Source organism: Anser cygnoides, chromosome 2 (genome assembly GCF_040182565.1).
Source record: "Anser cygnoides isolate HZ-2024a breed goose chromosome 2, Taihu_goose_T2T_genome, whole genome shotgun sequence".
NCBI lineage: Eukaryota > Metazoa > Chordata > Aves > Anseriformes > Anatidae > Anser > Anser cygnoides.
In genome coordinates, this window is record NC_089874.1 from 120034545 (window position 1) to 120050135 (window position 15591).

Here is a 15591-nt window from a genome sequence, read left to right on the forward strand (position 1 = left end):
TAAAATAACAATGGGACTGCCCTTTTCTCTTAAGTTTTTTTTTTTTTTTTTTTTTCCTGGCCTATATTAACACTGTTAACATTCCAATGAAATACATTCAAGAGTGCTGTAGTTACTTTTGACCTATGTCTGGTTCCTTGGCAGCAGTCAAGTACTTAAGCAAGTCAGATGAATGAAAGGAATGTTTTTTTTTTTTTTTTTTTTCCTCTGCTTCAGGAAGGCAGTGCAAAGATCAAAAAAAATATGCAACTTATAGTAGTTCTGTGGCATAACAGGGAAAAAGACTATATTTCTGTATTTCTGTAGCAATTTTTTGTTTTGTACTACACTGTTCCTTTTTATTTTATTTTATTTTTTATTTTTTTTTTGTCCCCGGATTGATATTAGAGCAATGCATCTTTTCAGTTTGTGTTGTTTTTCAAACCATCTTTCCCCTTTAAATTTCCTTCGAAATTCTTCAGGTAGATAAATGATATCCCATAGCCTTTCATATTCTTACATGTTTTGCTATGACTTCCTTGTCCTTTTACTCATTTTTGCCTATTGCCAGAATCCTTGTAGATGTTTTTTTAATGGTTTATGAGTACTCTAGATGCCTTGAGTTCATGGTCCTATCACCATATTTTGATGTAAAAATAGTAGTCAATATGGAAGATTAGCTCACATATACAGTGTTTGAAATTTACAACAATCTCCAATCTTCATTTCTTAATCTGACATCTTTGTTGGCACTTCTGTTGGGATTTCTGTATTTTACCATGGTTTCTCCAGCCTTCTCAAGGAATGGTCAAATGATTACCTACTCTAGACTGAAAGCTTAACGGGTATAAGAAAAAGCATAGTAAAATATTGTTGTAATAACACATTTAATAACTCAGGAATGTGACTTTTCTTTTTCCTACTGAGCTTGATGTGAGAACTATCAGAACAAAGTTCTGTATCTGAGCCATGCAGAAAAGTCACACACAAATGATTACCATAATTCTCTTGACCTTAAAAAAAGTGAATTTCCTCAGAGGTCATCTTAGCTCCACCCTGCTTGGCTGTTTCTGACTTCTTTTTCTCCATTTTGAATTTAGAATGTGAACTTTTTAATGGTATCTTGTAATCAATTTTCTGACCACTTAGGCAAATAAGTGCTGTTCATGGTCAAGTGTCATGACTTTTCTTGGTCTCTGTTTGGTTTTACAAGGTCTCTGCACTGTCCTTTCTTGTTGTTGTAGTGAGATTTTTGTCTAAATGGTTTCAATACTCATGAAACATTTTATTGTTTAACTTTCCCTGTCAGTAAGTAAACTCATAATTTACCAACACTTTAAGTATAGTGTTTCACCACAAGATTTATCTTAGAAATCATGTTTTTTAGGACTTCTCTGCTGTTCTTATGGAAGTGAACTGTAATTGCAATCTGAAGGTGTAAATGCAGCAGAATCCCATGACTGACACCCAGAATGGTTTGCAGAATCTAAGAATACGAGTTCATGTATTCATTCTCTGAGAGGCAAAAAGTACATCCCTAAATTCAGTTGTATTCCTTTACTGCTTTTGTTCTTAACAACTGGTCTGCAGGGTAAAAATGTTTTCTTCTTAAGAAAAAAATTCATTTTGGTTTTCTTGTTTTGCCCTTTTCAGGTATTCCATAGTTAGACAATAGTACTGGGTCTGCTGATCTCACAGAAACAAGCATGTCTGCTGAAGCAAGGACAGAAGAGTGAATGCTTACTGTAGCATACTCCCATGATTTACATAGCAGTATGCTAGAAACAAAAGGCTAAGAAAATTGTCACGTCATCTATTATCACTGCCTGACAAGGCAGAACACCTTTTTTGAGACATGGCAAATTCTAATCTACAAGTTCCACAGTGATAACAGAGAGTTACTGTGACTGTCTCTACTGCTAGATGCCCACACATTTTTTTTCCCCCAGACATGTAGAAAACTGAAATTGCTTTGTCTGTGTCATAATACATCGTGCTGTTAGGCAAAGATCAAATTTGTAAGGCATAGTTGCCCAGAGTTTGCTAACAGTTACCTTACTTTAAGAGCTTTTATCTATTTTACACAAGCTGATTCTCGATAACTGGAAATAAACCATAATGGCCATCTGAAGCTGCAAATGCAGCAGAATCCTGTGACTAATACCCAACAGCTTTGCTGAATCTAAGAATAATGATTCATATATTAATTCTCTGAATTAATAAAAAAACTGCATTCCTGCAGCCAATCATAAGCCTTAAGGGTTTTTGTTCTTAACTGTCTTGCAGGATAAAAAAGAAATATGAAGCAATAAAAGCTTGGATTGTCTTTCCAGCTCAGTTTAAGTGCATAATAAACCCCCTAATATAAAACAAACATAAATTGATACATCTGCAGAATCAGTTGTTCCTAGTGTAAGTTCTGCACAATTTAGTCAGATGTTTATGAAGAAAGAAAGACATGTTTCCCCATACATTTTCCACTTCTCATTAGAGCTTCTTCACAACCCTCTTTATAAATACCCACACCTACGGAACTGATGCCCAGCTGAGCTGTATGACCTCTTTCTTTTGTTACCTTTTCCTCTCTGAAGTGGCAGGAGACGTGCTCCCATTTTCTTTAGATACCCACACATTTTTTAATACTAAGAAAAAATCTTTATACATGAAAAGAGTCTTATACCTCATCTTTCCAAAGCAGAAGTATTATCTCTGGAAGGAAATCCCTTAATAGTTCTTGTAAGGAAAAGGTTGTTTCATAATGCAGTCAGATTATTTATCATTTTTCCCAATCCATTTCATCCATATTGTTTTCTACAGCATTTTTTTCTATGGTGTACTATCACATGTCACTGCGTCATGGAAATAAATACATCTCATTCCTCCCAAAACTATTTTATCATTTTCTTTTTGATGCTGTTTATCTTGGAAACTACAAAGTAGTTTAGTAAGCTGATTCTGCAACTTGAATTTCATAAGCAGACTGCTCTTACTCCACTGCGAATTATGCTGTGCAATGCAGAATCAGGTGTAAAATACATTGGCATTCTGTCTACAAAGTAAGATGAAAGAGGTTTGTAATGGGAGGTAATGCTCAGAGAGACCTGGAACGTACCTAATTGTCTAGTACCTGAAACAAATTGACTGCTGATGGTGTTGCAAAGGGTAATAGTTAAAAAATAAATAAATAAAACACAAAAAAATTTTTGTTCTAATGTAAAAAATCACCTATGTTACAATCCATCTGATTCAAACTACTCTACAATAGTGTTATGTGGTGTTTTTACCCAGCTGGGCAGCTGAACTCCACCACAACCTTCACTCCTCCTTCTCAAAGGGAAAGGGAGAGAAAATACGATGAAAAGGGCTCAAGGGTTGAGATAAGGACAGGGAAATCACGCAACAATTATTGTCTTGGGAAAAACAGACTCAGCATAGAGAGATTAATATAATTTATTGCCTATCATTACCAGACTACAGCAGTGAGAAACTAAAAGCAGACTAAAACCACCATTCCCCCTATCCACCTTCTCCCACCTCTTCCCCGGAGCGGTGCAGGGGAACAGGAGCTGCGGTCAGTCCCTAACGCTTCATCTCTGCCGCTCCTTCATGGTCACTCTCTGCCCCTGCTCCACGCGGGGTCCCTCCCACGGGATGCCGTCCTTCCAGAACTGAGCCTGCGGGGGCTGCCCACAGGCAGCAGCTCTTCAAGAACTGCTCCCACATGGCTCCGTGCCACGGGGTCCATCCCCCAGGAGCAAACTGCTCCAGCACGGGTCCCCCACGGGCGGCAGCTCCCCCCAGACCCCCTGCTCCTGCGTGGGCTCCTCTCCACGGGCTGCAGCTCCGGCCCGGGGCCTGCTCCTGCGGGGGCTCTCCATGGGCCGCAGCCTCCTCCAGGCCACATCCACCTGCTCCACCGGGGGCTCCTCCACGGGCTGCAGCGTGGAGATCTGCTCCGTGTGGGACCCGTGGGCTGCAGGGGGACAGCCTGCTCCACCAGGGGCCTCTCCACAGGCCGCAGGGGAACTGCTGCTGCCTGCCTGGAGCACCTCCTGCCCTCCTGCTGCACTGCCTTTGGGGTCTGCAGGGCTGGTTCTCTCCCCTCTCTCTCCCAGCTGCTGTTGCACAGCATTTTATTATTATTATTATTATTTTATTTTTCCCTTTCTTAAATCTGCTCTCCCAGAGGCCCACCCAGCATCGCTTCCTGTCTCAGCTCTGGCCAGCAGCAGGTCCCTTTGGAGCTGGCTGGAGCTGGCTCTGATCTGCCACGGGGCAGCTGCTGGGCTCTGCTCAGAGGCCACCCCTGTAGTCACCCAATACATAAACCCTATACATGTTATGTCTTCTTTTATTTATTTATTCTTCCTTTCAAGTCAGTTTTCATGTTTTTTCTGTAAATTTTTATGACTTGTGAGGCCCCGCTTTATGAAGAGACTGGATGATGCTAAACCTGTTACTGGGAATAATCTGAAGTACAAATGGAACCATACAGTTTACAGAGAATTTTGGGAACAGGTCACTGAGATAATTCTTGTGTCCCAAAGGAAAGAAAGCAGTGAATGGCATCATAGGTATATTTTTACTTTATATTCATTTTGTTCCCAGGTATAAGGTCCAAATTTAGGGAATTTATGTGTTTAAGCTCATTGACGACTTCAGGAAGATGTAGAGGAAAGGGCACTTGATTAAGAAGCAGAAGAGAAGATTATTGCATTAGTAAGAGTATGCTTATTTTGCAGGACAACTAAAAAGCCAACTGTAGATAAATAGAAGAAACATAAGGAGGGATAGAGGTGGTTGTTCACTAAGGTGTTGGTAACCATTTCTATTCATAGAATGTGTTTCCCCCAATATACACATTAAAGTGGACTTAGAAGCTGCATTTTGGGGATTTTTCTTCCAGTATATTTCACAGTTCCAAATAATTTTACATATTCTTATAGCACTTAGGGCATAACTTCTTGTGCTTTCTTCAGTGGTAAAAACTACCAAAAAGAAGGCATAAATGTCATCATCTTATCCCAAGGCCATCTGCTATTTCTGTTGAACTCTTTCTTACTGTCATTTCATTCAAAGTAGTATAGCAGATGGTGTGGGAACCATCTCATAAAGTGCACTTACTCTTGTTTATAGGTATTCTAAAAAAACTCTGTCTACAGATCATTGTTAACTAGCTAATCTGTAGAAAAACAATAAAATTAGATGATATGCATGCTGATGTCTTCATATATTTTAAATTATATAGTCTTTACTGGAAGGAAATTCTTTCTGTAGTAACTAGAAGCATCACCAGAGTATAGAATGACTAAAAAGACCATTAAAGTTGCAGAATTTTCCCTGATAAACTATTACTACATTAGCTTTCAGCTTGTGTTATGTAAAATGATTACTATTTCAGAAACCAACACCTTATTTCAGTGAAACAGTTTTATGCAGGTCTACATTTCCTCTGTGTAAAAGGATCTGTGAATGAATACACAGGCAAGAATAGCAGCTGAAGCAAGGAGTTGTAAAGGATGATACGGAATACTGATTGTAAGTTCTCCTTGAGCCTTTGTCCTCTGATATTTTAATGGGAAAGTTGTTCTGAAGTATACATGCTACATAGCCCTTGGCACTTAACTTAAATAATGGCCTAGTTAGGAAACTATGACCAATTAAGAGAGAGTGAGAGAAGACAAACTGAGACACAGAAAGGTTCGTAAGTGCAAAATTAGTGCCTGGTCTTACCCTTCTCAGATGGAGCTCATCTTTCTCAGTACAGGGTGATCCTCAAGTCAAACCAGCTAATGTCAAGGGATGACAGAGGGTATCATCCATCCTGCAGAAGGATTTCTGATGAGGCATGCCGGAACTGGAAACAGCATTGGATGTCAGTTACGTTTAAGCATATCTATGTCAGATGAAATTTTGAATCAAGCTTCTTGATTGCTTGTGCAATATAATTCTGCATGCATAATATAGAGAGAAAGAATTAAAATCATTATGATTTAATAATATTGAAGTATAAATACAAAACCTGGAAATAGCAGCTCCACTAAATCCTGGAAATAAATTCTAAACCAGGAAGCCAGTTCATATCACTGTTTGGTCTCTTTTACTTAAATATGATTAGTAACAATAGTTGGGATACTATTCAAATATGTGTGATAAAGTTAGATTTTCTTCCAATTATCATTTTTTTAATTATTATTTTTTTTATGACTTTGTTACTAAGGAAAGGGCTTGGAATACATTCTAATACGAAGAAAGTTTTATACATTTTTGTGGAAACAAAATCAAATACTGTTAGTTGATTTAAGTGATAAGACTGAACACACTAATAAATTCAATCAATAAGCTGTATACAACCTCATGTGTTTTACCCTGAGCATGTAGATGTGGGAGCTTTCAGAAGAAGTGTCCACAGGATGTTATCATGGCATTAGGATCTGGGGTTAATGTGTTTGGGGATTTTAAATGTGTTACGATGTGGTTTTAAGTTTTTTTGTTGGTGGTGGCAGTGGTTTTTGTTTTTAATATAAAATAGGTAAGAGTGGAATTTTAAAGATGCTAAATAGTAAGCCATCTGTTAGACTCCAGATGACCTGTGAATATGAAAACAAAGTGAAGAATAAAAAGTGCGTGTGTAGCTTTTGCATGAGCATTGCTCTCATTATAAAAGTTTCATATAACTTGCTCTCTTTGACAAATGGGAGCAAATAAATGACAAAAAAATGCCACCAAAGACACATGATAAAGGCATAACACATGAAAGATAGTACTTAAATGTGCATTGATTTGCATTCTTAGATGAAAGAAGCTGAGGAATAAAATACGGGCTGTAGTTGTAAAATGGTAGGTGTGCTGAAGGAGCTCCTGAGCTTCCTCGATCCAATTTCTTTCATCATGTAAGCTCAACTTGGGAGTCAGTGGGGATTCTGTTTTTGACTTCAAGTAGAGTCAGAATTTCCTCAACTCTTCTTATTTATGGAGTAGAGATGGAAAATCAATGAGTGGTTTCAAAGAGGTTAGTCAAGTTAAATCTAAGAGGATGATGAGGCCATTGGGACTAGGAAGAGTGTTAATATTCATTTAAAGGATTTTAAACTTGTAGTAGACCTTGACAGATCACTTCATTTGTGCACGTTTTCCTTTAGGAGAACAATTTGATCTCATAAAAATATCAATCCAGAGCATTTTATTAGCAAAAAATCTTTTCGCTTGTCTCAAAACCAGACAGTCACACCTGAAAGTTGAGCCAAGTACATGAAAAGTGTTTACTTGTGCAAAGATAAATTTTCCAGCATTTGCTGTTGAGAACACTGATACTTATCTGCTTAGCTAATTTCTCATATTAGTTAAAGACAATGTTTTGTCATGCAGCATATGACTAAAATACTCATCCCCTGTGTTCCTTTTCTTTTGTCCTCATGTGACATTTCTTTCTTTTATTTACCATTTCTATTTGTCATTCTATCCAATTTTAGAGGCAGATGATGAAAACTGTGATTCTTTTACAGCCACAATTCCTATACTCCATGCAGGAGACAAATAGGAAGTGCATTTGATGACTACTTGTATGTCTATATAATCTTATTATTTTGGAATACATTCCAGCATCCCGTCATAGAAAAAGTAGTCAAATGAACTGAATAGAGCAGGTTCTGTTAAACTAAACAAAAATGCTGGTAGGGAACCTCTGTCCAATTTTAAGGCCAGATTGTTTAAAAAATCTCACTTTCAAATAATTTCAATAAGAACTAAATTAATTAGGAGTTACAATTCTGCATGCATTATTTTCACCCTCAAGTACTTCAGTAAATCCTTATACATTTTAACTGCAGTATATAAATGGTGCTGCTGCTAGGCAAAACTGTTGAGTGCTGCCTGATTTTTGTAACTACAGAATTTCATTTTTGTTGTTAACCTGTGACAAGGTGTTAAAAAACATTACTTTCAAAGGGATTGAGCTTGCTATTGCTAATGAGTCCCAGGTGTTCAGACTGACCAGACTACACAGTTTGCATATGTAGACTTTTAGCAGTCTATAAATAGACATCAGTTATACTTTACACAAACAGACACTAATGTATAGTGTGCATTCACAAATAAATTTCTGTTGCTAGATAATAAGAAGCTGGTTCCTGATGTGCAATTTTAGACCAATGGGTACAGTTTTGCATGTCAAAAATAAATTTCCCACAGGTGCAAATTCTACTTTTCTATGAAGTTTCCATTATTTTTTATATACACCTCCCCTCTGAAAAGACTTTCCCAAGGCTTAATTCATTGTCTCATCTGACTATCCTTTGGCCCTAGAACATCCACTGAATAAAAGATTTTTTTTTTTCTGGATTTATTTTGAATCTGATAGCTTGAAAGCATGAAGATAGGATCATAATTAAAACATTCATTTTAGGGAATACATTTAAAGGACTGTTTTGATTATGCATGTTGTCTTCAGTGATGGAATACATATCAGGAAAACAGTGAAATCCCCAAGTACGGAAAAGGTCTTAAAAACTCCTAAGATGGACCTAATTCCATCTCTCTTAAATTTTGACTAACACCATTTTATTTTTCAGGACTTATTTGTTAGGGACACATGTCAAGTACATCTCTACTTGTTGAAAATGTGTTAATTCTGAACCTTATGAATCCTGCATTAAGAGACAATCGGTTTAGGTTTAAGGATTCTTTCCCTTCCTTTCATTCACTCTTTTTCCCTTTTGCACCATAGGAAATACTGTCCACCCATTCTTACTTGTCACAGATTACTTTTTTGTTGTATTACATTGGATCCGTCAGTAAAGTCATCCCAACCCCACCTTCTGTCTGCCTACTCTCATGTCTGCCCAGGAAAAGGTACAGTGCTGCAGAAAATGTTACCCCTTTGCACTTCATTTCTAATAAATATAGGGTCGAGGGAGGAATTTACTATTTTTTGGGCAGACAGAAAGTGCTTTAATTCATCAGGAGTATCCTAAATATGTTCTAGAAAAAGCTCCATTGATTATATCTTCAATGTGGCAGAGCTATTGAAAAACAGTACCTATTTTTTCATCCAAAAACTAATGTTTCACACAAAAAAGTGCAGCTATTTACTGCTATTGTTCTATGAAATGCCAAAGTAATTGCTTCTTATGATTTAAAAAAAGAATTTCACTACAGATTTTGTTCTTTCTGGCTACTTTAAGTCAAATTGATCTCCTTTTTCTATTTATTTTTAATGAAAAGTAGTCTTCCACTTGGACAAGTCAGCTTGTGTAACAAATTGCATTAGGCTTTGATTTTCAGAAGTAGTATTTCCTTACTGTATCATCCTGTTAGATGCTGCTATTGTCAGACTAACCCCTTGTGAATTTTCTGCTTTAGAACAAGTTAGCACAGCCTTGGAAAGGAAGGTTTGGTCAGAGCCCGCCTTTTGGGGGACAGGCCAGATAATTCAAAGTACAGATACTCAGATTTACAATTGCCATTCACTGTGTTAACTCTAGTTGGAAGTACAAATTTTGTGAGTTCATTTTTCTTCCTGTTACAAGGAAGCAACATGTAAACTTGAAAAGAGCTCTTGATTCTTTCCTCAGAGACATCTTCACTTTAGAATCATACTCATGGTAGAGACATGGTTACTGCAGATAAGTCAGCAACTCCTCTTACTATAAACAAAGCTCAGCCTCAGAAGAACATGTTGATGTCCTATTATAAATTTCACTACAAAAAGTTGATGTTTAAAACCAAAAATGGTAGCACAGAACTCCAATATATTTTCATTCCTTAGCCTTCATAGGAAAATCTATACCAAAATAAAAAGGACAGTGTTTTCTTTTGGTAAATGATTTCCTCTGAAAGTTAATCACCAGAAACAAACAGCATAGAACTACTTGTAAGGAGTTTTAGCTATAATTTTATTCTTTGCTTTGGTAATTGATCATTGGGCATACTGGGAGACTGATAGAAAAGACTGTTTTATATGGGAACTGAATTATACGGGAATCAGATAAAATTGAGTCTGATAAAATGACAAGACAGACTCTCTGCTGTATGATACTGCCTTTCATACATTTCAAAAACAAACATAACGTATATACATAAAGTCTTGTCAGCTTGACAGCAGGTGCATTTCAAAGTAAATAGGAGAACTTGAGAATGGTTAGTCGGAATAGATGATCACAGAGGAAAAGGGGAAAGAAACAATGACGTGTTGTGATGTTGGCAGGGATAAATGTGATCAGACTTCCATAACTGCCAGAACTGTGTTGCAATAAAACACCATGCACAGAGAATATGTAGGAGGAGAAGGCTCACTACCTACCTCTTATAGCCTGAAATAAAATAATAAATAATTAAACAAACAAACCAACAAAAAACAACAAATCCAAAGAAGTTTTGGATGTCTTAAATATTAATTGTTCCCAGCTTACAAATCAAGAAGCAGCATAATTTTAATCCTAGTAAAAATGTTACAGATAATCCAAGTAGCAAAACGTACATGATATTGCCTTAATAGGAACATTACTTTGTGCAAAGATGTAGGATTGCATACAAAACAGCCTGGTTATATATGAGAAAAATAAAATAGTAAGTTTTATAATTACATCTGCAGGAAATGTGTGATATTTGGATCAATGGACTATGCAAAGTGCAGAGAACAGCACATTTTTGGAATAACTTTGTGTTATAAATAGTTGTGCAATAGCATGATCAGCGCTTAGCTACTGGAGTATTGTACATCAAGAATTATCAAAACTTTGATGTCACAGTTGCTCATACATGTATTTATATACTTATAAATGTTTTGCACGTGTATATTAGACTGTGACTATGTAAAACTTCTGTTAGCACTACATATACTACTCGTTTAATACTTACATTTCACTTCATTGTTGAAAACAAGTAGACAGTAAGGGAGCTAGGGTTATGCAGTGCATATTAGCACCATGTTGTCTTCAAACCACTGGGAAGCCTAGATTTTCCATCATCATGAATGAACTACATCCAAACTCTCCACGGTATCCTGCTGATCTGCAGCATTCTGGTAACCTGTGTTATCATGCCATATACCAGTCCCTTTCCTGAGGTATTGGTAACAGTGGGTCTGGGTTCATAGAAATGTTCCTAATCAGGATGACATTAAGGTATCCTTAAAACTTGTCCCTATTTATGGGAATTGTATGCCAAAATGTTCTGTGAAAGATCCAAATTAAACAGGCTATTTCCTTACATCTGAAACAAGCAAGTATTTGTACATGTAACTAGTAGAGAGAGTAAAATACTGTGTGAATTGGAGCATCTTTGGAATTTGTATGAATTCATGTTCCTGTGTATATTCTGAATATTGCTTTGTAGTAGAATTCTTACATGATTTAACCACAAGGATCAGAATAAAGAAATAACACACCTAGAATTATGTAGGAAAATGTGAGTATAGTAATGGTCGTTAAAATGGTCGTTAATCTGAGATGCATCTAGAAAATGTAAAACCTTCTGCTCAGAGAGATGTTTGCTGTCAACACTCTGTCAGCACTGTATAGCAGCTCAATTTGAAAGGCTTCGGTTTATCACATGGAGAATTGTAAATGGACACAACTAGCTGTAGGACACTGAGTAGGGAAAAGAAAAAAGCAACGAGTCCTATTAGAATGTAGAGCTGTGTCATGATATTTGTTTCAGTCAATGTTGATTTCCATTCTGTAATATTTTAATTCCCATTCTGTAACACTTACTAGTATGTGTAGTTAGGCTTACATTTTTCATGGCTCTAGAATTGCTGAAACCTTGTATAAACTACTAATACATGTTATGAATATATATATAATCACAGATGCTTTGTTGTATTCACTTGCATTTATGCACAACAGGAAAGTCATCTGTGAAATTCATGAAAAATTATCTGTCAAATGGATGCAACCTGTGGCTCTTGAAGCTACTAGAATTGTATTTCTCTGAAGCTGAAAGGGTGCTTTTAGGAATACAGCATGCCCATTGTTATATTCCTAAGGCACAGGAGAAGCAAATTGTCAGCCTACAATTTCCAGTTTGGACAGGAGCTGCAGTTCAGAACCTTACATAAGAAGAGCAATAGTAGATCTCGATTTCAGACAGCTCAAAACCGAGCCTGGGGTTACCTCTATCTCAAGGAATGTTTTAATTTTTATGAGGCTGCTTGTTGAGTTCAGATATTTAGTCTGAGAAGAAAGAAGGAGAGATCATATCCCAGTGTTTTTCCAAGGTTCTGGGAGGTATAAAGTAGATCGTTTATGGTAGCCATGTAGGTATATCTACATTGCATCCAGAAATGCACTTCTGAGGTTAAACTCCTGACACCAATTAAGAAAGCCTGCTGTGATTTGGTTTGCGTGAGTGTGGTATGAGAGTGCACAAACTGGATTTCATGTGGATGAAACCCAACTGGAAACTGTACTCAACTGCTAGGAAGTATTCAGCTTTGGACGAGTTCAGAGCTAGTCCTTAGTAAAACTCCTTGAAGAACATTTAATATAGTTGTAAGAATCTCAGCACAGCTGTTTCATGCTACAGATTTGCTCCTGGTCAATATTTGCACAGATTTCTTCCTGTTTTACTATAAAGTGCCTGAATCTACCAACATAGTTAAACTTGGCCCAACTGGAGGACCTCATTCCTTGTATCTAGAAAGTCTTTAGTTTCTTACACATTCAGGATTTTATTTTGCTTTCAGTTATTTCATGTAAGAAAATCCTGGAATGTAATTTAATAATGCCAAAGGGCACAGGATGTAAACATATGTTTTAACTGAGTTTATTGATCTAATGAAAATATAAATCAGATTTGTTAGATCTGTTTAAAACACAAGTTATAGTTCAGAAGTAATCCAAAAAAAAAAAAAAAAAAAAAAAAAAAACAAAAAAACAAACGAAAAAAACCCCAAACCATAAACAAAGAAAAAAACACACACACACACCCCACACCCTTCTGCCATCCTGCTGTGATGAAATCTGACCTGCAAAGGAAAGCAATCTATATATGTGAACTTCTTCACCACAAAGTAGTCAGGAAAAGAGTAAATGGTAAGAGACTGTATTGTGTTTGAGCTACATTGTGCAAATCTGTTTGATTATTTTAGTTCAAAATATGTAGAAAGAAAAATGTCATCTCAATAGGACTCTCAGAAATATAAAGAATATGGCTGGAAGACTCTAGACTCATAAGTAGAAAGGTTAGGAACTGAATATCAAAGAGGCAAATGTCTTTCTCCTAGAAGCTGGGCAAGTATTCAGATTCAGCAATATGAACATAAACAACAACAAAACCAAATAAAATGATAAGGTTTAAATAGTCACACTAGTGTTACCCCTCAGTTTTCTTTTTTTCTCTGTTTCACTGCAGGGATATGCCATTCAGGAAAAAGGACCTCATCACACATTTGAAGTGCTTCAGTTTTGAAGTGTTGAATTAATTTTCTCTTGCTACTTTACCAGTTGTCCAAGCTTCCAAGAAAGACTAGGAAAATAACTGTTCAATGTTTATGGCAAAATAAAAGGAAAAACCTAACACATAATTAAGATATGCTATGTGTTTCAGAGGTGTGTAGAAGGAATAGAAGTAATTTCTGTCTCTCTCTCTAAATTTCAGTTACAGATTAAGAATCTGTTTCACGCCACTGATTTGTATTTTACAACTGTAAAGTTTCCTTCATCCTTAGAAAAATAAGATTATTTCTTGAAAGGGGAAAAAAAATCTTCTGAAAAGTAGAAGAAGGACTTGATATCTTAAATATTTCTAATATTTAATATTCCTTTTGTGATGATGAAAATACTTTGTCCCCCTCTCGTATCTTGCATATGACATAATACTGTATAATAAAGCAACAGGCTTACTGGACTTAATACTCATTTAAAAAAAATCACTGAAATATGTATGAAGTATGTGAAATATTCCTCAGATCTAACCTGGAAGCTCTTGCTTCCCCAGTTAAGCACACAACCCACCTCAACCTACTCAGCTCCATTCCTTCTGCAATGGTCCCTCTGTCCCAGGGGTTTTGTTCCTGTGGAAGCTCTTGCCATTTCCAGCCTTGTTTTGCTAATTCCATACTGAAAATCACTCCCTCCCACAGCTGATGGCATTGGTCTACCTGTCTCTTCAGAGGCATATCCCTAGCTTCTTTTTCTTACAAGGATTGGAAACACCTTAATGAATATCCTTAATGGTTTCTGAAGGAAGACTAAAGGGAAAAAAAATCAACCTATAGTAGCATAAAATTTTGAGCAGAAAACAAAATCTTGTGTGTGAAAACAGTATATTCCTGTCCTGAAATGCTGTCTTGGCCTATTTCTTCTTTATTATATGGGCTCTTTCACTTCAAGGAAGGTTTTTTAAATAATAAACCATTTTTTTAAACCACAGTCCAGAGATGTGAAATACTTTATCTTAGTTTCTTTAATTTCCAAGTGACTATTCCTATTTTTGCATTAATACCACACTTCTGCGGGGTAGTCTTGATTGCATTCTGTTAAGAAATTGTATGTTCACATTTTCAGTAGAATTGCAAGTTTTAATTTTCATGCTTATGTTCCCCTTTCCTTTCTCATGTCAATTTTCTGAATGTAGGTTTTAACACTTCCTTTTATTTCATTCATTTTCTGAGAGATTTATTTAGCTCTATCAGAACTCAATACAAGTTGAATTTATGGTTCAAGTGCTTTACTTTACGTGTACTTACATGTAAAAGTCATTCAGCTTTAAAGTAACTTAAACAGCCTATAAAGAAAATATTTCTCCTTTTTAACAGTGCTAGGAGAAGTAGGTTTGCATTTCTGAGCTTAGCAAAATAATTTTCTAAAGCATTGCCAGATGCCTAATATGTTTTTCAGTTATAAACATTCTGAATGCACATGGCATCTTATGCTACTTAAGTGTTAAAATAAGGTCATCTGATTCCACACTGGTTCATAAAATAGCTCACTACTTTTGTAGCAACAACATCAGTGTATCAGTATGTTAGAATTTTGTATTCGGGAATAGGATGCACACACACACACACGAATAGATTTATACTATACCAAGCATGTAAGGTGTAAGTACTTCTTTGAGAGGAAAAGTTGATTTGTTGTAAACAAACTCTTTCTGAAGAGGGAAGGAATTAAAAGAGAGACAAAATGTTCATTGACAAAATTTGCAAATCTACACTCAGTCCATTACTAATTAAAAATCAAAAATCGCAGTAGCTGTACATACCAAACGTGTTATCCATTGAACCCCAATCAGTAATCCACAGCCAGGCTTTGTTAGCCTTTTAGTATCTCCAATTTACAAAGCCATGTTATTTGAGAGACAAGAATAATAAAGTGAAATATTTAATGCCGAGAATAGTCTACTCATCCAAATATTTAGAAATATTGTATTTCAGACAAAAAAAAAAAAAAAAAAAAAAAGACATGATAAAATGTAACTCCACAGTCTGGAGCATGGATGTTTCACGAATTGATTTCTGAGGCAGGAGATACTGTCCTTTTACATTGCCTAGGAATAAGCTCAATTTCATTAGAGTTTTTCTTAACAAAAAAAGCAATATTTATGTATTTTGTATTGTTCTCACTATGCTGAACTTCATTTTCCATGATATTTCACTATCTTCTGTTGCTA